The following is a 23,473-nucleotide window of genomic DNA, read 5'->3' on the forward strand; positions in this document are numbered from 1 at the left end:
GTACCAAAACAGAGATATAGACCAATGGAACAGAACAGAGTCCTCAGTAATAATACCACACATCTACAGCCATCTGATCTTTGACAAATCTGAGAGAAACAAGAAATGGGGAAAGGATTCCCTATTTAATAAATGGTGCTGGAAAAATTGGCTAGCCATAAGTAGAAAGCTGAAAGTGGATCCTTTCCTTACTCCTTATACGAAAATTAATTCAAGATGGATTAGAGACTTAAATGTTAGACCTAATACCATAAAAACCCTAGAGGAAAACCTAGGTAGTACCATTCAGGACATAGGCATGGGCAAAGACTTCATGTCTAAAACACCAAAAGCAACGGCAGCAAAAACCAAAATTGACAAATGGGATCTCATTAAACTAAAGAGCTTCTGCACAGCAAAAGAAACTACCATCAGAGTGAACAGGCAACCTACAGAATGGGAGAAAATTTTTGCAATCTACTCATCTGACAAAGGGCTAATATCCAGAACCTACAAAGAACTCCAACAAATTGACAAGAAAAAAGCAAACAGCCCCATCAAAAAGTGGGCAAAGGATATGAACAGACATTTCTCAAAAGAAGACATTCATACAGCCAACAGACACATGAAAAAATGCTCATCATCACTGGCCATCAGAGAAATGCAAATCAAAACCACAATGAGATACCATCTCACACCAGTTAGAATGGTGATCATTAAAAGGTCAGGAAACAACAGGTGCTGGAGAGGATGTGGAGAAATAGGAACACTTTTCACTGTTGGTGGGATTGTAAACTTGTTCAACCATTATGGAAAACAGTATGGCAATTCCTCAAGGATCTAGAACTAGATGTACCATATGACACAGCCATCCCATTACTGGGTATATACCCAAAGGATTAGGAATCATGCTGCTATAAAGACACATGCACATGTATGTTTATTGCGGCACTATTCACAATAGCAAAGACTTGGAATCAACCCAAATGTCCATCAGTGACAGACTGGATTAAGAAAATGTGGCACGTATACACCATGGAATACTATGCAGCCATAAAAAAGGATGAGTTTGTGTCCTTTGTAGGGACATGGATGCAGCTGGAAACCATCATTCTTAGCAAACTATCACCAGAACAGAAAACCAAACACCGCATGTTCTCACTCATAGGTGGGAACTTAACAATGAGATCACTTGTCCTCGGAAAGGGGAACATCACTCACCGGGGCCTATCATGGGGCGGGGGGAGGGGGGAGGGATTGCATTGGGAGTTATACCTGATGTAAATGACGAGTTGATGGGTGCTGACGAGTTGATGGGTGCAGCACAGCAACATGCGCAAGTATACATATGTAACAAACCTGCACGTTATGCACATGTACCCTAGAACTTAAAGTATAATAACAACAACAACAAAAAAAGACCACCAAGGTGACACTGTTCACATTCTTAAATCATTCTTTTTCTTCCTAGAAAAATTACATCTTGTTTTTCCTTCAACTTGTTGTTCTTAATTTGCATTTCATGAAATTCGATGTAGTTTTGTAAGTCACTTAGTATCTCTTTAGAAAGAGTTAAGGATGGAAGGAAATGGAAGAATTGGCTCATTTGTGTTTGTTGAACTGTCTCAAAATAAGCACGTCTTGGTTTATAACCTGTTCAGACTCACCACTAGCATTGGATTATAATGACTGGTTCCTCATCTCTTTTTGGGATCTTTCGTTCTAGACCTATTCATGAAATACATATAAATTTTTAACTTATCTAGAAATTGATGACTTTAAAATTATATATGTACATATAATTTTATATAAAACCTTGGCTTCTCTGGTCAGTCTTTCCCAAAACAGGTAAGTCAAAATAAAATAGTAAATGTCCCAAATGTTGAAAGGACAAAGTAGAAAATGTACATTATTTATTACATGAGAGAAAAATAAAAGTATCTTTATGTTTTAACACTTTTGTTCTATACTCAATGCATATTCCTAGCAAAGTAAATTTGCTCTAGAACCTGTTTCTCTAATAACAGAATACTTAACAAGGACTCAGGGTCATTGTTCTCAATATCAAATTTGTGTATCGAGATTGAGATTACCATGTGATTATGTTGACTGTATTCTAAGTACAGATAGACATTTTCTTGATTAAATCATCACTATTAGCTTTTGTTTATAAAATTATTTTTATGCTAAAAACAGATACAGCTTAAATCAATATTAAGTGGGAGTTTGATTTGTCTAGATTTTAGTTAACCTAATGACATTTCTAATCTACCTCCAAACCCCTTGAATCACGATAACAATCCTGAAAAAAATAAATCAAAACACTCATTTTCTAGTATGTTCATTTGACAGTTCTGTTACGATGAGAAACAGCGTGTGAATAAATAACAATTTATCCTACATGCTTTTTAGCAAGTGTACCCTATATGTCCCAAGAGAGATAAGCATATTATAGGATTGAATATTGGCATCATACTGGTTTCAACTATTACATTATGATATATATTTTTGTAGAAATATATTTCAAGTAATGCATCTTCTTAAGTAGCAAATGAGCTTTAAACTATAACTAGCCTTAAGTCAGGTGAAGAATGAGTAAATCTTTAACGGTGGCTCTTTCTCATGATATGAATGCCTGATTAAATAAAACATTACATAAATGCTTTGATGGTGTTATGTTAACTTATTTTAAAAAGAAAATTGAGAGAAAGTAAATCAAAATGTCATTGTGCAAAGAAAAATTTACTTCCAACGTCAGAATTTCAGATTTTATTCACCAATCCTTTTGGATCTCAAAAAGTCTGGTTGACTTTAGGCTGCTTTCTGCTGCTTTTGGGATCTGTTTTTCTTCTGAAACTAGCATCTTGACATGCTCAAGTCATTTTCTGGGAGAAATGAGAAGTAAGCGACTGTAAATTTTGATCTTTTCTACTCTACTTTGTGTACTATTATTCTATTAGGTCATAAGTGTTTATCTCAACTTTGAATAGATAACTAAATGGAAAAAAAATATTACCCAAAGAAACAATTTATGGGAAAGAATCACCACTTGAAGTGCCGGTGGAGATAAGCATAACTGTAAGAGATGTCACTGTAAAACACTTAAAACTGGACGTAAATAGAATCTTTAAATATAAGTGTATTTCAAAATGTCACATAACCTGGTTTTCAATGCTTTTGAGAAGCGTCTATTGTTATGTATACAAGCTTAGTGAGCCCTTCACTGAGTACAAGAGGTAAATCTAAAGCGCACTTAGTTCATTTGTAAGAGGATAAAGGAACAGAGATGTCAGTCATTTAAAAACCCATTACAAAGAAGAGTAGATTTTTTTAAAAAAATGTTTTAATTCAACAATCACGAAGTTGCCACTCCTATAAATTCCCAATGCGCAAATTATCTTCACTAAAAGAAAAGTAATCCATATGTTCATATCCTTAACCCCTTATTCTATACACAGGCACACCTACCCTAATTAACTTCCTACTTCTTTGTTTCATATTCATCTCATGTCTCTTCTCTACCCCACTGCACCAGACCCTTTTAAAAATTGATAATTGAAAGTCGAAAATTCAAAATGTTTTGAAGTTCCAGCATGTAGTGTAGCAAAAGTGTATATTAATTTTGCAAGAAAAATTAGCCAGGAATAGGATATTCAAATCTTATTCTGTGAACTATTATAACCACAATTTCCCAGCTAAATCACTGAACATTAAATGTACATCATTGAAAGGTCGATAAATAAAAAAAAGTTTATTACTAATCCCCTTTTGGTTCTAAACACTAATACAGACTTCTTGTCCCAGAAAACCACACAAACCTATAACAGCAAAGATGCCATTTATCTAGAGTAGGCAGAACTAAGTGGAATAGACCCAAAACAAAGTGAATAATCTCACTGGCCTCTTTGTTTTCATAACCAAAACCTGACACTAGAGATCTTCAATCCAATGGTCAAAAGATACATACAACACCAATTCAAAAAAAAAAAAAAAAGACCATCAAGAGAAAGGGTGCCTCTTCCTAAGGCCAAGAGCAAAATTCTCCTAGTCGCACGTTCATAAACCTTCTAAGAATTAATGAGTGAGGGGCTATGTGGGTGTCTTGTTCTAAGGAAGCTAAGAACATATTACTGCAAACTCATTTTTTTTTTTTTTTTTTTTTTTTTTGAGACAGAGTCTTGTTCTGTCACCCAGGCTGCAGTGCAGTGGTGCAATCTCGGCTCACTGCAACCTCCAACTCCCGGGTTCAAGCAATTCTCCTGCCTCACACTCCCAAGTAGCTGGGACTGCAGGTGCACGTCACCACGCCCAGCTAAATTTTGTATTTTTAGGAGAGATGGAATTTCATGATGTTAGCAAGCCTGGTCTCGAATTCCTGATCTCAGGTGATCTGCCTGCCTTGGCCTCCGAAAGTGCTGGGATGGCAGGTGTGAGCCACCATGCCAGGCCAAACACTCCTTTTAAAATACTGAGTTAGTAAATTTGTGGTTGAAAGAAATTTCCCCCATCTTGTTTCTGGAGTCTGGTAACTCAAATGTTGAGATATTAAAAGACATCTTGGGGTAGAGAAAAATACACATATTCTTCCTAGCCTAATATGGTACATATGATATGCTGCCAGAGCTTTAGTTTTTATAGGAAAAAAATGCCAAAGTTTTCAGCCATAAAAATGAACAAAATAATGTCTTTTGCAGCCCCTTGGATGGAGCTGGAGGCCATTATTCTAAGCAAAGTAATTCAAGAATGGAAAACCAAATGCAGTATATTCTCACTTACATATAGGAGCTAAGCTATGGGTATGCAGAGGCATATAGAGGTATACTGAGTAGTGTGATGGACATTGGAGACTCAGAAGGGAGGAGAGTGGAAGGAGGATGAGGAATAAAGACTACATTTTGGTTACAATGTACACTGCTCTGCTGATGGGTGCACTAAAATCTCAAACTTCACCACTATACAATTCATCCATGTAACCAAAAACCACTTGTATCCCTAAAGCTATTTAATTTTTTTAAATGCCAGAATTTTATGTATTCCACCTAAATTATAGATGATTATAGTAATATCTTTTCTTACTACCAAACCATAACATCTGAGGTTTCTCTTTTCTTTTACCAGCAACAACTTGGGTAGCATAAAATAAATATAAATTAATACTAGGACTTTGACATAAAGGAAGGTAAGAATTTATAAAAGCAAAGGTAGGAATTAAAAGTACCACCAGACATAGTTTCTGAGGCTGAGGAAATGGTAACATCAGACACTGTAAAATTTGAGAAATGAAGCTGTGTACTCATGTATAGTGTCACCCTCTGTTTAACTACCCTATAGACATTGTTCAGGTTGGACTACATTTTTCATATTTGAATTTAAAAATAATTGAATATTTTTCTTGATTATGTGTGGATATAGGAGTGTGTTCTTTTCTTCTCATACTATCATCAGCATACACTGAAGTTACTCCAGGGTGAAAGATGGGGAGGGAAAGAAAGACACTTGTTTGAGAAGAAAAAAAAAATGTGACATAATTTAAAACTTTTCTTTCTCATTTTCCTACCCTATAGCTTCAAGATAAAAGGCTTGGCACCAGGGATAAAATTCACAAGATAAATAGGGATCAATATATTTTTAAAAGGGGCGTGCCATCCACCTTTATTACCCAACTTCACTCCTTCCCACTATCTGCATCAGTACAAACACATAGCACTATCTACTTTTTCTGGGACTTAAAATATTCCCAAAGCTACGGGCAGATCATGTGGGAGAAATCACTTGCTACGCTCTTTTGTTATGTCCTAACTGTATTTTGTAATTTATGGACTAGGGAGAGAATATATGGATAATTTAGGGCCATTCTTAAATCTGTCTACTTTAAAAATTTGGCAAACTAAGTATAAGTTACCCCAGTCTCCTCTGAGTTCCTCAAGGATACAGCTATCCAACTTATGGGGAGTGGTTTAACACAAGTCATGGACATTCTCATTCTCCCAACATGCAACCACTATGTTTTGACAACAGCCTGTTAACCCTCTAAAACAGGAATAATCTCCTTCAAATTGTTACAAAGCAAACTGAAATTTAGACAACTGATCTAGGGCCCATTTAGTTACCAAAAGCTTCATTCACATAGAAACCAACTGACATTCTAAACTTCAACAGAAAGTAGAATTAGAGTTCCCAGTTCTGATAGTCATATGGGTCTCTGCAAGACACTTTATTTCTCAGATAGGTTACTGAGGGAAAATGGCTAGGTGACATGGAAGATTTCTTCACTTCAGGCATGTTATGTTATACTTTTGGACACCCATTCATAATTTCCGCCTTATGTGTGAAAGAGATCATATATGTGCAATAAAGATACCAACTGATAAAACAAACAAGTGTTCATAATTTAACATGCACTTTATTAGCAAAATTTCAAAATTTACAAATCCAGTGAAATAAACAGAAAGCTATCATTTGGGCAGGGACATGGATGAAGCTGGAAACCATCATTCTCAGCAAACTAACACAGGAATAGAAAACCAAACATCGCATGTTCTCACTCATAAGTGGGAGTTGAACAATGAGAACACATGGACACAGGGAGGGGAACATCATACATTGGGGCCTGTCTGGGGGTGGGGCCTAGGGGAGGGATAGCATTAGGAGAAATACCTAATGTAGATGACAGGTTGATGGGTGCAGCAAACCACCATGGAACATGTATACCTATGTAACAAACCTGCACGATGTGCATATGTATCCCAGAACTTAAAGCATAATAGTAATTACTAAAAGATATCATTTGGTACTGATATTAAACAATTTTAAAGTTAAATATAAAATAATTTGCATCACACTAAAATATTCATGTAAATTTGATGTAATAATGATTGAATGGATAATAGCTACAGCATGAAAGGAAAAGTGGCAGTTACCTGCAACTTTTATACTGTAAGCATAAGTACTGCCAGTAACTTAAACTACTGATTGAATGTGAATCACTGCAAACATACCCAAGCTTTAGGAAATTTAAACATATCAGTGATACATTTTCATTTATTAATGAGGACTTCTGTAGTAGTTCCCCTTATAAAGTTCATATATTGACAACAGTCAAGAGAAACCCTACAAAGTACCTATAGAACATCTTTGGCCTTATTAATAATTTAAAGAGGAGAGTCTGTATTTTATTTTTGATTCTGGTACAAAATAATAATTGATCTAGAAGATTTTTCCCTCATCAATATCCAATTAAATTATCCCAAACATTTTGTTAATTCTTATTAGTTTTTAAATGATAAACAAAAATTGTTAAAGAACAAGTGGGTGTGGTTTCTATAATGAAATATTTAGAGTTGATAATACAGGTGAAAACAGGATCTGACTAATAAATATTTTATCCATTCTGCCTCTATACTAACATTTAACATGGTTGACTTTTGCAAGGATAAACAGACTTCTTCAGAGAAATAGATGCAAACCTTCCCATCCTTCACAGCAAGGCCAACCTTCTCTGGATGCATAGTATCCCCTTGCTAAGAGAGGCCTTTTACACTTTGACTGTTAGCTGCATTTGCTCAAATGGAGCATTCTACTTTTTTAATATATTTATAAATTTCTTACTCAAGTACAGATCTCTTTGTGCTGTTAGGATACACAATTTCGGACACAAAAATGTAAAATACCTTGCTTTTCAGATGTAACTGTTTCCTATTTATCCCATTAAAAAAGGCATTTATTAACTCAATGCCCACTCTTTAATGCCTGCCTACCATGAAAAATTAGTCTCTCTCTCTCTCTCTCTATATATATATATATATATATTTATGTATATATCTGTGTGTGTGTGTATGTGTGTGTGTGTGGTTGCAGTGAGCTGAGATCGCGTCACTGCACTCCAGCCTGGGTGACAGAGCGAGACTCCGTCTCAAAAAAACAAAGAAAAAGAAAAAAATAAACATTAGTTTTGGATTGCAAATAAACGCCAAAGTAAATAATCCACATGTCTAATCAATAGTTGACTATAATTCTTCTATTGTCATATTAAAAACCAGCAAAATTTCCTTTACAAATTATGAATAGAACAACTTTAATGTCTTATATTTTCAGATCTGAAATATTTTCAGTGTCTAACAATTAGCAGATATTTGGAAATTAATTAATTCACACACTTAAGTGTCTACTATCATTCAGTTGGTTAACATATTGTCTGTTCCAGTTGGAGATGCTCACTATAAATTTGATAGTCTGCTGTCTATAGAACTAGGACTAGGCTGGAGATAATGATGTCTGGGTTATTGTTTCTGCTTTTAGATTCTAGATTCATTCACTGATGATTACACAAATGTTGACTGCATGTCAACTACATGTCAGACAGTAGTTTAGGTGCTTGGGGTACTCTTTTAAACCAGACACTTATTGCTTCCCCACTGGAGCACACATTCTAATGGGAGGAACAGACAATAAATGATAAACATTATTTACTAGACACTTCTTATCCACTACTTCTAAATCCCATCAGCCCCACTCCCTCTTAGAACAGCCATTAATTCAGCAAACATTTTTATGACGCCTTTGACTTGCTTTGCACAGGTTCCATGAAACAGCATTCTGCTTCAACCTTCAAATACACCCCTCATGCTTGCTGCCCTGAGACTTTACTTAAAAACCTTCCCATATGCACACATGTATAGGCACACAGTAGGGAAGGGGACTTAATTCCTGTGGTCCACATTTTATAATATGGAACAGAAACTGATGAATTAATGAATAAACACTTTCTCTGTTTATTTTGTATGGTGCATCAGAAAGTTCTAGCAGAATTAAGTACCAGTTTTTCATAGTGGTAGCATATGATAAAGAGTTTAACTCAATTTTTGGATGATGGCCAGTTTTTCAGCCTAATTTCTCCTTTTTCCCTTTCTGATCCACATCTAGTTAAGCCAATAAGAAAGCTTAGGCCCTTCCTCCTTTTTCTCTGGCAGAAAGTTCAAATTGTGGAAGCTCTGGTTCACATATGGGAATGCTCCTCTGAGTCACATCCCCTAACCACCATAAGGACTCCTAGCCAATCTCCTTTCTCAGCCACTTGGACCTACTTGAGATTTTTCCCTGATGTCCCCAGAAAGCCTCATTATGTGAGTAATACAACTTTTTATATTGTTTTGGTGGTGTCATCAGTCTCAACATCCAAAGCAAATATTGGGTGAGGGTCCTTCCTATCTCTATGGAGTGACTACCACACAGCAAATCTGAAGAAACATTCTTCCATTGTTTTTCTCTCCTTTCATATTTTACTGCATTTTTTCTTATACTCCTGATCCCTGGGATCATATTTCCATATAAACCACAATGAAACATTTAAAGAAAGGCCATAGGGTAAGAGCATTTCTGGCATGTTTAATCAATAGCAAAGTGAAGCAACGTGGCTGTTGTAAAATAAGCAAGAAAGTAAGTAATAGGAGATAAGGACAGAGAGATAATAGAGGTTGGGGGTAGACCATATAAAACTTAAGCTTTTACTCTACGTGATATAATAAGCCTTTGTATGTTTTTGAGCAATGGGATTACATGATTTGTTTATGTAACAGAGAGACAAATGTAGAAGCAGAAAAAATGGTAAAAAGCTATTGTAATAATTCAGGCTAAGGATGAGGTTAGCTTGCACTAGGGAGGTCATAATTTCCTTTACTTTTCAAAGCCTAAGTTTCCTTATATATAAAATTTCCCACTCAACTTAAAAAATTCTGCGGGAGTAGAAACGAAATTTAACTTTTGAAAACCATATGATAAGGTGAAAAGGAAAAACAGCTAACTTTCTGTGTGTTTTCTACATACCCAATAACCTTTAAATGCTTTGACCATATATACAAGTAGCTACTGCTATGATACACCCTTTAAGATAAGGAAACAGGGATTAATTTTTCTAATTTTCATGGCTAGTTAGAAACACAGTTGAAATTTGAACTTGATTGTTTGGACCAAAGCCTGTATTCTTGAGCACCATGCTGTACAGCTTAGAATGGATATAAAAATTAAGTCTCTTAATCGCAGTAAGTGGGTCATGTGGTCACAGCATTTTAAGCACTTTGTAGGTTCATTTCCCTTCTTTGTCATCTGTCACTCTTTCAGAGCCTAGCAACTTAACTGTATTTGGCTTATATTAAGTGTATTTTGATCAATAGATTAGCCTACTTTAAGTGCATAGCTCTTTATAGTAATATATTATCAAAATATATTTTCCTTATAATGGCAAGTGTTCCTGTTTCTGAAATGTTCAATCTCATTATAACTTGACTTAATCATATAATAACAATCTTATAGATGTAAAGTGTTAAAACTTACAGTGCATACAAATTTTCTTATCTTCATTAAAATGAAACTAGGAGTAGATAGGGCAGAGATAAAGATGCTAGTTGTTTTTTAATGAATTGAACGCTGTAAGAAAGGTCGATTATATTAAATATCAAAAAATTACAGGCCATTCCATGTGTAGTCTCTTTCAAAAAACTTCTTATGCATGTCCATTATAAAAGTTTTGCTTTTACCCCAAAAAGATCAACAAGAAATGCTGCTGTTTTACTGTTTGTTTCACGGCCATAAAAAATCATATTCATGTGAACACCAGCAACAAAGTGTTAAATGTTATCTTCCCTAAAACACATATGTTCATTATAGTATGGGCTGTTACTTTAAATTAAGAGTTACAAATAAGTAATTTACATTTAATATAAAGTTTTATACTTAAAATATGAATTAATTTGTTATAAATAAATTGCTGTATTCATAAATTAATAGCCACACAGTTCAGAAAATACAATATATTGATAAGAATGTAATGAAGCCTTTATTGTTCATGTAATTTAAAATTAAATTAATTGGATGGCAAGTGAACCTCATTAAGCATTCTTCTTACAATCAATGTATATCTCATTAACATACAATACCTACCTAAATACATCTAAATGAAATAGAAGGTTTTTGGAGCATAGGACAAATATATGATTTTAATATATTTGGGGGACTCAAAATAGCACTACATTTTTCTCAGATTTAGACCCTGTTTTAAGGAGAAATTTCAGTCTCTTCATTATTCATCGGTTGAAATATGATGAAAATAGATCATTTCTGCCTGAATCCCAACGGATTGAGAAGAAAAAAATCAAATGAATTCCAACCTTATCAATGAGATCATTAATTACTTAACAAAATGAAAAGAATTGGCACTGATTCATTAGCAGACAATAGAGTCACCTTGTCCAAAATTATTTTATTTTGAGAACTGTTCTGATTATTCAATGTGTTCAGATTGATAATGGGAGGGGCTGTCTGATGCTGAGAAATTCTATTTCTGGCAAAGGGCAGGTGAGAAGGAAGGGGAGTGCTTGTTGAAAAGGAGGAACAGTATTCACTAGACCTTTGAAACCTATGGGAATGGCCACCAAGCAGGCTTACCAATGTGTAATAAACATAATTAAAAATTGGTCACCAAGATTCCCATGCCTTGCCATTAATACCTTGTAGGAGCTCCTTCCCTTGAGCTCCATAAAGGTACATAGATAGGTTGTCACCTTGAATAAAGCTTTGTGAGACTCTCAAGAGAAGATCCAGTCAGGTTGTACTAAAATTCCTGACCCAAGAAAACAATGAATGTGCATTGTGTGAAGCAGTTAAGTTCATGATAATGCACAATGCAACATAAAACCTTCACACACTGGCTTAGTGTATTTTTAGGGGTACCTTATACATAAAAGGTAAATGAATTTTGCAGATGAGATTATGTGCCCAATCAGTTGACTCTGAGTTAATTAAAAGGGAGATTATCCTGGGTAGGCCTAGCCTAGCCACATAAACTCTTAAAACTGACATGAAGCAGCAGCAGAAGACTCTCTGCTGTCTTTGAATCCTCAAACATTCAAATTTTGAACTGCCTTTAAAAGGGATCCACATGGCAAAGGCCCAAGAATAGTGGTAGGAGCTGAGAATGTTCACTTGGCAACAGCCAGAAAAGAAAAAAGCCACTGTAATCATACAACTGTAAGGAAATTAATTCTGTCAACATCCAGTGAACTCAGAAGAGGACTCTGAGCCTCAGATAATATTGCAGCACTGGATGACACCTACATTGGAGATCTGTAAGACCCTGAGCAGATGGGAAGACAAAGCTAGTGCTGGAATTCTAATCTACAGACCACTGTGAGGTAACAAACGCATGTGGTTTTAAAACACTTAGCTTGTGGTAATATATTATACAATAAATAGCTAATACTCATCAGTGTAAGACTTTATGACAGCTGTGAAGAGAGGTATGTGGCAGCTGTAACCACACAATATACCAAATATTAATAAAATAGAGATGCTTGCCAAACTTACCTATGGCTCAACTGGAAAAAAATAAATAAAATTGTCAAGCAAGTGCTCAAAAATGGCTACAGTGGGCCTCTGCTTAAAACAAACAAAACAGGAGGGGCTTCAAAATGACTGAGTAGAAGCATTTCATGCTTGCCTCTCCCACTTAAAAGAAACAAAATCGTGTATAGACAACCACATTTTGAATACATCATACAACAAAAACACCTGAATCCATCAGAAAAGTGATAGAAAACATCAAAGGCACGAAAGGAAAAGGAAGAGAGGCACCTTGCTTGTCTGGGATTTGCTGAAACCTGGGCGTGACTTCCCAATGTGGGGAAAGGGTATGCAAGAGACTTCCAGTGGCCATATTCTCTCCATAAAATTATGTAATCCTGGGCATGGGGGAGCTTCTCAACCCTCCCATGCTCTTACATTAACATAGGGAGCTGCCAGGAGACTGTGGGACAGAACTGGTCCAGGAGGAGAGCTTGCACTTTGTCTCACACACTTTCTGAGACCTCAATAGCTACAGCAAGATATCATTTTCAGTCTGAACCTTTGGTAGACAGCATGCTTCCCTGGGTCCCAGGAATGAGGTGTTAGGGAAACTTGGGTTGTCACAGCTGATACTGGGTTACAAACTGGGAGCACCCCCATAGCCAGGGCTGAGGCATAAGCAAAAGATGGGCTGTAGCTGCTGATGTTGGGAAGCAAATACTGACAGAACCAAGATTGGTTCATAAATCAGGTCCAAGTTGCCCCTGGGACTCAGTCATGAGATGGGTAGGCATTCCTGTAGCTAGAACTGAGGCCCAAGTTAGGCATGGTCTACCCCCAGCAGAGCTAGGGGACAAGCCTTTCCAAGGCTGGGACATGAGATAAATGTGTGTACCCCACCTGCCAAATCAGTCTGTGGCCACTGAGTCCAGTCCCACCTTCTCCATTGGCAGGGCCTGGGCACAGATGCTATCAGTCCACACCTGACAACTCCACAGGGCATGAGGATCATCCTGCCCCTACCCACAACAGATGGCTCCTCCTCTCCCCACTGAGGGCCCTGAAGTCAAGCCCACTCAGCTCTGCTACACACCCTCAAAACAAAACACATAGGCTTGGAGTCCTGGAGATTGCTCAACTCAGTCCATTTCCTTGGGGACATGAGCATTTTGGGACCTAAAGTTGGACCTTAATTTCCCAATATTTTCACCATCTCAGCTGGCACCTACCTGCAAGTGCCACCTTCAGGCCTGGAGACTGGACAGCCAAGCACATCATAACCACTGCCGAAATCAGTGCACATGGTTTAGGACCCAGAGAATAATCCCACCACTGCTACTGTCATAGCCCACAGTATATCAGTTGTCCAGAAGCCTGACAATCTACTCATCTACCTGATCCACTGCTTCCATTACTCACAATCGAGCAGCCCACTTGAAGGCCCAAGAACCAGACCATCAATAACTACTAAAACTGAAGCCAGTGTACACTGCCCTGGAGCAATAAGATTGGCATTATTAGCCTACTGTGACATCTACTGGGGCCTGAAGCCTGGCACATTTAGTATCCCACATCCAAGCACAACTTCACCACAGCCTCTACTAATAAGCACACCTTAACCCACAGAGAAAATCACAGACACTACTAATATTTTCTGCAGTCAAATAAATCATACAGAGACTACACTTCTGTATGTATCCAAAACCAAAGCCAGTGCCATACTCAGCCAACACCATGGATACATATTCAGGAAAAAGTTCTAACCTATAAAAGTAAATTCAAGAATAGGAAGAAGTGACTGTTACAGCTGATGCACAAATATCGCTGTAAGGGCACAGGAGATATGAAAAAGCAAGAAAATATTACACCTCCAGGGAAGCAAAATGTTTCTGCATCAATAGAACATAATCAAAAAGAAATTTCCAAACTCCAAGAAAAAAAATTCAAATATTTGTTTTAAAGAAGCCAGTGAGATAGAAGAGACTTCTGAAAAACCATGCAATGGAACCAGAAAACAATTCATAACATAAAGGTGAAATTTATGAAAGAAATAGATATTTTTGAAGAAACAAATAAAAGTTACTGAATTGAAGTTTATTGAAAGAAATAAAAAACATTAGAAAGCTTCAACAATAGATTATTAGATCAAGAAGGAAAAATAACCTGAAAACTTGAAGACGGGTATTTTGAAATAACGCAGTCAGAAAAAAATAAAGAAGAAAAGATTAAAAAATAAGCAAAGCCTTTGTAATATTTGGGACAATGTAAAGTCACTAAATACACAATCATCTGTATCCTCACGAGCAAAGAGAGGGGGAAAAAGTTTAGAAAATCTTTTAAACAAAATAATAGATACTTCTTTTCCAACTGTAGCAAGAGATTTAGACATTCAGATACAGGAGGTTCAGCCATTCCCAGGCAGTTACAATGCAAAAATGTCTTCTCCAGAGCAGATTATGGTCATACCACTTCAAATCAAACAGCAAAGTAGAAAAAACACCAAGAGAAAAGAATAAAGTAACCTATAAAGAAAGTTCCATCATGTTAACATCAAATTACTCAATGGAAACCTTACAGGCCAAAAGATGATGGGATGATTTATTCAAAGTGCTGAAGTAAAAACAACAACAACAAAAAAATCTCTGTCAGTCAAGAATACTCTATCCAGTAAAATCAGATTTCACAAATGAAGGAGAAATAGTCTTTTCCAGACAGGAAAACGCTGAGGCAATTTACTACCACTATACTGGCCATACAAGAAATGCTGAAGAGACTATTAAACCTGGAAGTTAAAGGATGACATTTACCATCATGAAAGCAAACAAAGGTATAAAACTTACTGGACAAGCAATCATACAAAAGAATAAGAGGACTAAAATGGTACCACCACAGAAATGTACCAAACAACAATGACAATGGTAAAGAAAAGGCAAAGACAAAATGATACAGAAAACAACCAGAAAAAACTTAATAATATGACAGGAACGAGACCTCACATAACAATAACATTGAATGTAAATTAATTACAACTTAAAAGATACAGATTTTTTATTAAAATGGCATATTAGAGGATTTAGCATGGCTCAGACACTTGGAAATAGTAATATAGTGCATAAAGATTAACTCTCTGAGATTTAATTCGAGAAGAAAAATGAGAATCCAACAGAATTGTGAAGGACTCCCCAAATCTCAGGGGGAAACATGGGCAAACAGCCCTTGTGTGATGGTTAATCAGACCAACATGGCACAAGTATACATATGTAACAAACCTGCACGTTATGCACATGTACCCTACAACTTAAAGTATAATAATAATAAATAAATTAAAAAAAAAAAAAAGAGTTAGCTTGATTGGATTGAAGGATGCAAAGTATTGTTTCTTGGTGTATCTAGGTGTTTCTGGGTGTTGCCAGAGGGATTAACATTTGAATCAGTGGACTGGGGAAGAAAGACCCACTCACCACGTGGGTGGGCACCATCCAACTAACTGCCAGTGTGACTAGAAAAAGCAGGCAGAAAAAGGTGGAAGAAGCTGACTTGCTGAGCCTTCCAGCTTAAATCTTTCTCCAGTTCTGGATGTTTCCTGCTCTGGAACATCAGACTCCCAAGTTCTTTGGCTTGTAGACTCTTGGACTTACACCAGTGGTTTGCCAGAGTTTCTTGGGCCTTCAGCCACAGACTGAAGGCTATAATGTTGTCTTCCCTACTTTTGAGTTCTGGGACTTGGACTGAGCCACTACTGGCTTTCTTGCCCCTCAACTTTCAGACAGCCTATGGTGGGACTTTACCTTGTGATTATGTGAGTCAATTGTCCTTAATAAACTCCTTTTCAAGTGTACATATATCCTATTAGTTCTGTCCCTTTAGAGAACTCTAATTAATACACGTTGCAATAGCATTCAGCTTTAAAAAGTGAGTGATTCCCCCGCCCCAGGTCACATCCCCTAGGACGTGAGGGCGGCACAAAGGCTCCCACTGTGACTCATCATTCCACTGGGGAGCCAAGCAGCCCAGGCTGAGGGAGAGCACTTTTTTCCCATGCCCTGGAGCTAACATGGGCAAAGTCTTGGAGGCACAGAGAGGAAGACACTGGGAAAAGCTGCAGGTATTTTCCCAGACCTGAGACTGATAGCAAGACATTGTTTTTAATCTGGGCACGTACAAAGTAAGACATGCTTTGGTGATACAACACTGTGACAGTGTAGGCATTTTTGTTTCAGGCCAAAGATTGGAGCACTAGCTCTGGAGTGGGGTAGGGGACTCCACAGACAGAACTGTAGATAGCTGTTCAGCAGTAGAAACTGGAACTTTGCTTTCCATCATTGCAAGCCTGGGGCATGTGGAGAAATGCTGTAGCTGCAGTTTCTCCTGAGCAATGAGATTTGTAGCCAGGGTCAGCTTGGTAACCTGGAACTGGTCTGCATGTACAGCAAAATAATCGACAGAGTGAACCAGCAGATCACCTGTTGAATGAAGAAAATATTTGCAAACTACTCATCTGGCAGGGGACTAATATCCAGAATACACAAGAATGTCAAACAACTCAACGATAAATGAAGAAATTATTCCGTTACTGAGTTAGCAAACAACATGAGTTGACATTTCTCAAAAGAAGAAAAGGTGCCAAGAAGTATATGAAAAAATGCTCAACATCAGTAATCATCATAGAAATGCAAATCATATTACCCCAGTTAGAATGGCTATCATCTTAAATACAAAAACAATAACAACTACAACAACAAACAAAATAAATAAATAAAAGAAACTCTTATACACTGTTTGTGGGAATGTAAACTGGTACAGCCACCATAAAACAGTATGGAGATGCCCAAAAAAAAACTAAAAATAGAATTACCCTTCGATCCAGCAAATCCACTACTGGGAATCTACCCAAAGGAAAATATATCAGTATTTCAAAAGGGACACCTGCGCTTGTGTGTTTATTGCAGCACTATTCACAACAGAAAAGATATGGAATCAATTGGTGTCCATCAGTGAATAAATAAAATACAGTATATATACACGATAGAATACTATTAATATTTGACCATTTAAAAAATGAAATTATGTTATTTGTAGCAACATGACTGGACCTGGATGTCTTTTTCCAAAGTGAAATAAGTCAGGTAAAAAAAGACAAATATCACATGTTCTCACTTATATGTGAGAGTTAAAAACAGCAGTCAGGCGAAAGAGATCAAGTCTGTTTATATGGAGAATTCTGAAGTAGCTCCATGATGCATATCATTTTTAAATTGCCTTTTGTAACCTATGTCAGATGTTAGATCACGGTGAATGATTGGATTCGGCTCTCCGAAAACTTCCCCTATGTGTTGCTTAATGGGAGTGATTTCCCCAGGTTATTTTGTCTCCATTCAAAAGTAATGATTTTTTTAGGGGTATACCAAAAAAAGAATTTTTTTTTTTAATTTAACAGTGTGCCAAATATACTTATAGTCTTGAGTTCAATGAAGAGCTGGAGAACTGTGTCATTCCATGTGATAATTGTACTCATCATATTACAACTGGGAAAAACAGCCAAATGCATGATTTAATGTTGATTGGTGACTTGGGTGGTCTTCAAGTAGATACTAGATGGACAAAGAAGGGGCACTGTTAATAATCCCACAAGCAGTTCAAAACAAGGTGTATATGTTAGTCTGTTCTTACTTTGCTATAAATACCTGAGACTGCGTAATTTATAGAGAAAAGAGGTTTAGTTGGCTCATAGTTCTACAGGCTGTACAGGAAGCATGGTGCTGGCATCTGCTTCCGTTGAAGGCCTTAGGGAGCTTCCACTCATGATGGAAGGTGAAGGGGGAGCAGGTATATTACATGATGAGAGAGGGGGCAAGAGAGACAGAAAGGGATGAGCTGCCAGGCTCTTTTAAACAATCCGATCTCACAGAACTAACTGAATGAGAAATCACTCATTAGCAAACGGATGGCTCTAAGCCTTTCATAAAGAATCCACCCCCATGATCCAACACCTCTCACTAGACCCCACTTTCAACATTGAAGATAACATCTCAACATGAGATTTGGAGGGGCAAACATCCAAATCACACCAGTGCACTGTTTTTCTCCACCTCATTATTGTAAAATATAAAGATTACTGTATCATGTTCAAGAACTGTCAGAAAATAACAAAGATGTCAATGCAAGTAGGTAACTAGGTAATTTTTCTTGGGACAGAAAGTCCAGTGATAGGGAGTACTGATTAAAATACTATGTCTATTACCTCTGTTCAAATTTGAATTCCAATACTGAAGGGAGCTGTTTGGCTAAAGGAATAGGTGGTTTGATGCAATAATACATTGGTAGCCACTGTGCCAGCAGCTGAATGAATCTGGTATCCTTACCAGCTGGCATAAAATTATAAGCTTCTGATTAATCTTAGGAATTGGAAAGAGCGGCAGTGGAGGAAACAAGACATAGACTGTGGGATAGAGAACAGGGCCAGAATGCAGGACATCTGGGCTTGCCAGAATTGAGTACTGGAAAAACGGGGAAACTGTCACCTTCTAGAAATAATAAAAATTTAAAAATAACTATCTGAAAGAAAATCTACTCTTCCAAGTCTCTTCAGGCAAAGAATTGGTTTTTTAGTGCATCACACATGCAGGCGTATAGCTGAGACCATCCAGTGGAGTGAACATTTTGAAAAAAGGAAAGCCTTGGACTTGACCAACTCTCAACTGTCAAGTCCAAGAAAATATGTGGAGAACAAAAACCAAAGTGAAGCAAAGCAGAAGCAGCCACCGTGATCAATCAGAACACATAAGGGTGTCCAAGGAACACACTTGGAGAAATTCCTGAAGACAGAAAAAAAAAAAAAATGGGCTTTTTATAAGGGATTGTAACTAAAGGTAAAACTTAAAAAGGCACTCCTAAGGGTGTGTAGGTGGGTTAGACATACTCCCTTGCTTATGAAGTTATTTTCAAATAAGGTAATAGACAGAAAATCAATTATCAAATGAAATGAAGTCCTATTTGATTTCTATTAGTATGTTTTACTATCAAAAGTATTCAAAAGTATATTATCACTTCTGGTTTCCAGTTCAGCATGTTGCAAGTTTAGAAGTCGCCACCTCATCCTAACAACAAGCAAAAAGCTAAACACAGTTTAAAATAAAAAAGTATTTATTTTAACTTTTATTTCATGTTCAGGAGTACAAGTGTGGGTTTGTTACATAAACTTGTGTCATGGAAGTTTGTTGTACAGATTAGTTCATCATCCAGGTATTATGCTTAGTACTCATTAGTTATTTCTCTTTATCCTCTCCCTCCTCCTACCTTCCACCCTCCAAAAGGCCCCACTGTGTGTCGTTCCCCTCTATGCGTCCATATGTTCTCATCATTAGCTGTCACTTACAAGTAAGAACATGTGGTATTTGGTTTTCTGTTTCTGTTAGTTTGCTAAACCCATAAGAAAGATTAAGTCACAGGTCAAACAACTGTCCCCAAGTCAGAGTAACAGACAAGTAGATACAGAAAAACCACAACCTATCACAGCAGAAGGTTCCACTGGAACAAGTGTCAGAGCAGGTACACTTGCAATGCAATTGGTGAATTGTTAGAGGGTCAGTATGTACACGTTTCAAAACTAAAAACTCTAAGGGTACCCAGTCATAGGAGGGCCTGCATACTTTTAGAGTTTTACCTCTCCTGAGACATTCTCACTGGTCCTCACAGTGAATATCAGAGACAAATCATCTCCTCTTCTGGCAGGAGGAGGAGAAAAGTAAGCATTTTTAAATACTCCAGAGCATTTTGTTCTTAACAAGGTCTATCCTTGTTAAGTCGACTTGTTTTATCAGAGCCTAACTTACCTAGAGGAAGGGAAATCCCCAACTCTCACCCGTTCTAGCCATCCTCTCCCACCTAAAAGTGGGAGAAGAACGGGGAGAAGCTCTTGTTGTTTTCACAGTCCAGGGCCATAGGCTCACCAAAATACTAAAACCTAATCATAGAACAAGAGCACTTTCTCCCCCTACCCAAAACTTACCACTGCATTATTAAAGCTTATTTACTGCAGTTTCTTTTACCAATTGCATCATGTTCACCTTTCAACAAAAAATAACAAGACATTGTAAGTGAAAGAAAAAATACAATTTTGAAGATTCTGAACAAGTATCAGAGCAGGAGTCAGATATGGTAGAAATGTTGAAATTATCAGAATATAAATTGTTTAAGTCTATGTGTAATACGTTAATCACATTTAACATTACAAAGTAGAAAATATGAAAGAACAGATAAATATTGTCAGCAGAGAGATGGAAATTCTAAGAACCAAAGGAAATGTTAGAGATGAAAAACACTGTAATGGAAATAATGACTTACGGGCTCATTCGTGGACTCTACATTTTTGAAAAAGCAATCTCTTAGCTCTGAGGACATGACAATAACAATTTTCAAATGTAAACAAAATATTGAACCACTATAAAAAAACTCCCCAAATATCCAAAAACTAAAATGTGTAACTTACATAGAATGGGAATACCAGAAAAAAAAAAAAAAAAAAAAAAAAGGAAAGGAAAAGTAGCAATATGTGAAGCAATAATGACAGAGAATTTCCTGAAATCAATGTCAGATGCAAAACCACAAATCTCAAAAGTTCAGAGAACATTGAACAAGATAAATGTCAAAAACAAACAAACAAAAAAAAAACAAAAACAAAAAAACAAACCCTACACCTAGACCTACCATATTTAAGCTTCAGAAAAATCAAAGATGAAGAAAAATTCTTGAAATAAGTCAGAGGGGAAAAACACTACTTATAGAAGAGCAAAGATAGAAATCACATCCAAATTCTACTCAGAAACCATGTGTCATACTTTTTTGCATGTTCCTATAACAGAGTACCAGACTGGGCAATTTATAATGAATACAAATTTATTTGGTACATGGTTCTTAAGGCTGAAAAATCCAAGATTAAGAGATCCCACCTCTCAATTGCCTTCTTGCTGCATCGCAACATGTTAGAAGGCATCACTTGGGTGAGAAAGAGAGCAATGGACTCCAAATTTATTATTTTACCAGAAATTCACTCCCAGTGTAACTAACACACTCTTCCAATAGCAACATTAGTCTATTCATGACGGGAGTACCCTCATGACCGAATCACCTTTTAAGTTCTCTCTTCTTAACACTGTTGCATTGAAAATTACGTTTCCGACACATGAAATTTAAGGGACACATTTAAACACTAGCATTTAAGATCTATCCCCCAAAATGTACCTTCTTATCATATGCAAAATACATTAATACCACCTCAGTAGCCACAAGAGCCTTAATTTGTTCCAGCATCAGTTTAAAAGTTCTAAATCCAGTCTCCTCTAAATCTGTCATGGCTGAAACTCAAGATATGATTCATGAGACAAATTTCCCTCCAGCTATAAGTCTATGAAATTAATCAAGCTATGCACTATCAAAATAAAATGGTGGGATAGGCTTAGAATTGATATTCACATTCCAAAAGGGAAAAATAGGCAAGAAGAAAGAGGTAACTGCTCACCCAGTAAGCCCAAAACCCAGTAGGAAAAACAATATTAAATTCAAAGGCAATATAATAATTTCTTTGACTCCATGTTTCACATCTTGGTCACACCAGGGTGGGGGTAGGGCTCTCAAGGCCTCAGGAAGCCCCATCCCTATGATTTTTCTAAGCTCAGTCCACCCAGCAGCTCTTATCATGGGTTAGAGTACTTTTTTTTCCTGCCGTTTCCCCAGGCTGGAGTTGCCCACCAGTTGCCCAGGTGGTCCTCTGGCATCTCAGAGGATGCCCCACTCACATGGCTCCAATGGGCAATGGCTCTGCTCCTGAGGACAAATTTCTGCCTGGATTCCCAGGGTGTCTGCAACTTCCTTTGAAATCTAAGTGGAGACTGCCATGAACCCACAACTCTTGCATTCTACACACTTGCAGAATTAGCAACACATGGACACTGCCAAAGTTTATTATGTTTTCTAGAGTGATAGGAAAAGCCACACCTTGGACTCTATGCAACATAATTGTGGTGGTATCCTTGCCAGCTGGCATAAAATTACAAGCTTCTGATTAATCTTAGGAATTGGAAAGAGGGGCTACTATGGCTGCATAGTATTCCATGGTGAATATGTGGCACATTGTCTTTTTTTTTTTATTATCATTATACTTTAAGTTCTAGGGTACATATGCACAACGTGCAGGCTTGTTACATATGTATACATGTGCCACGTTGGTGTGCTGCACCCATTAACTCATCATTTACATTAGGTATATCTCCTAATGCTATGCCTCCCCCCTCCCTCCACCCCACGACAGGCCCCGGTATGTGATGTTCCCCATCCTGTGTCCAAGTGTTCTCATTGTTCAATTCCCACCTATGAGAGAGAACATGCGATGATTGGTTTTCTGTCCTTGCGACAGTTTGCTCAGAATGATGGTTTCCAGCTTCATCCATGTCCCACAAAGGACATTAACTCATTCTTTTCTATAGCTGCATAGTATTCCATGTGGTGTATATGTGCCACATTTTCTTAATCCAGTCTATCATTGATGGACATTTGGGTTGGTTCCAAGTCTTTGCTATTGTGAATAGTGCCACAATAAAAGATTATAAATCATGCTACTATAAAGACACATACACACGTATGTTTAACAATGTTGTTTCTAACAAGCCATGGATATAAAATGTCTTTCCATTTTTTGGTGTTTTCTTCAATTTCTGACATCAAAGATTTATAGTTGTCAGTGCAGAGATCTTTCACTCCTTTGGTTAATTCCTTGGTATTTTATTTTATTGTAGCTATTGTAGATGGGAATATTTTATTGCTTTATTTTTCAGATTGTTCACTGTTGTTATATAGAAGTGCTGCTAATTTTTGTATGCTGATTTTGTATCTTGCAATGTTACTGAACCTTTAAATGGGGTCTAATAGGTTTTTTTGTGAAGTCTTTAGGTTTTTTGCAAATATATGATTGTATGATCTGCAAATAAGGATAATTTCTTTTCTTCCTAACCAATTTAGAAGAAATTTATTTCTTTCTCCTGGCTGATTGAACCCCATCAGTACGTCACCATCATCAAAGACCAGAGGCAGATAAAACCACAAAGATGGGGAAAAAGCAGGGCAGAAAAGCTGGAAATTCAAAAAATAAGAGCGCATCTCCCCC

This window comes from Theropithecus gelada, chromosome X, assembly GCF_003255815.1.
Source record: "Theropithecus gelada isolate Dixy chromosome X, Tgel_1.0, whole genome shotgun sequence".
NCBI lineage: Eukaryota > Metazoa > Chordata > Mammalia > Primates > Cercopithecidae > Theropithecus > Theropithecus gelada.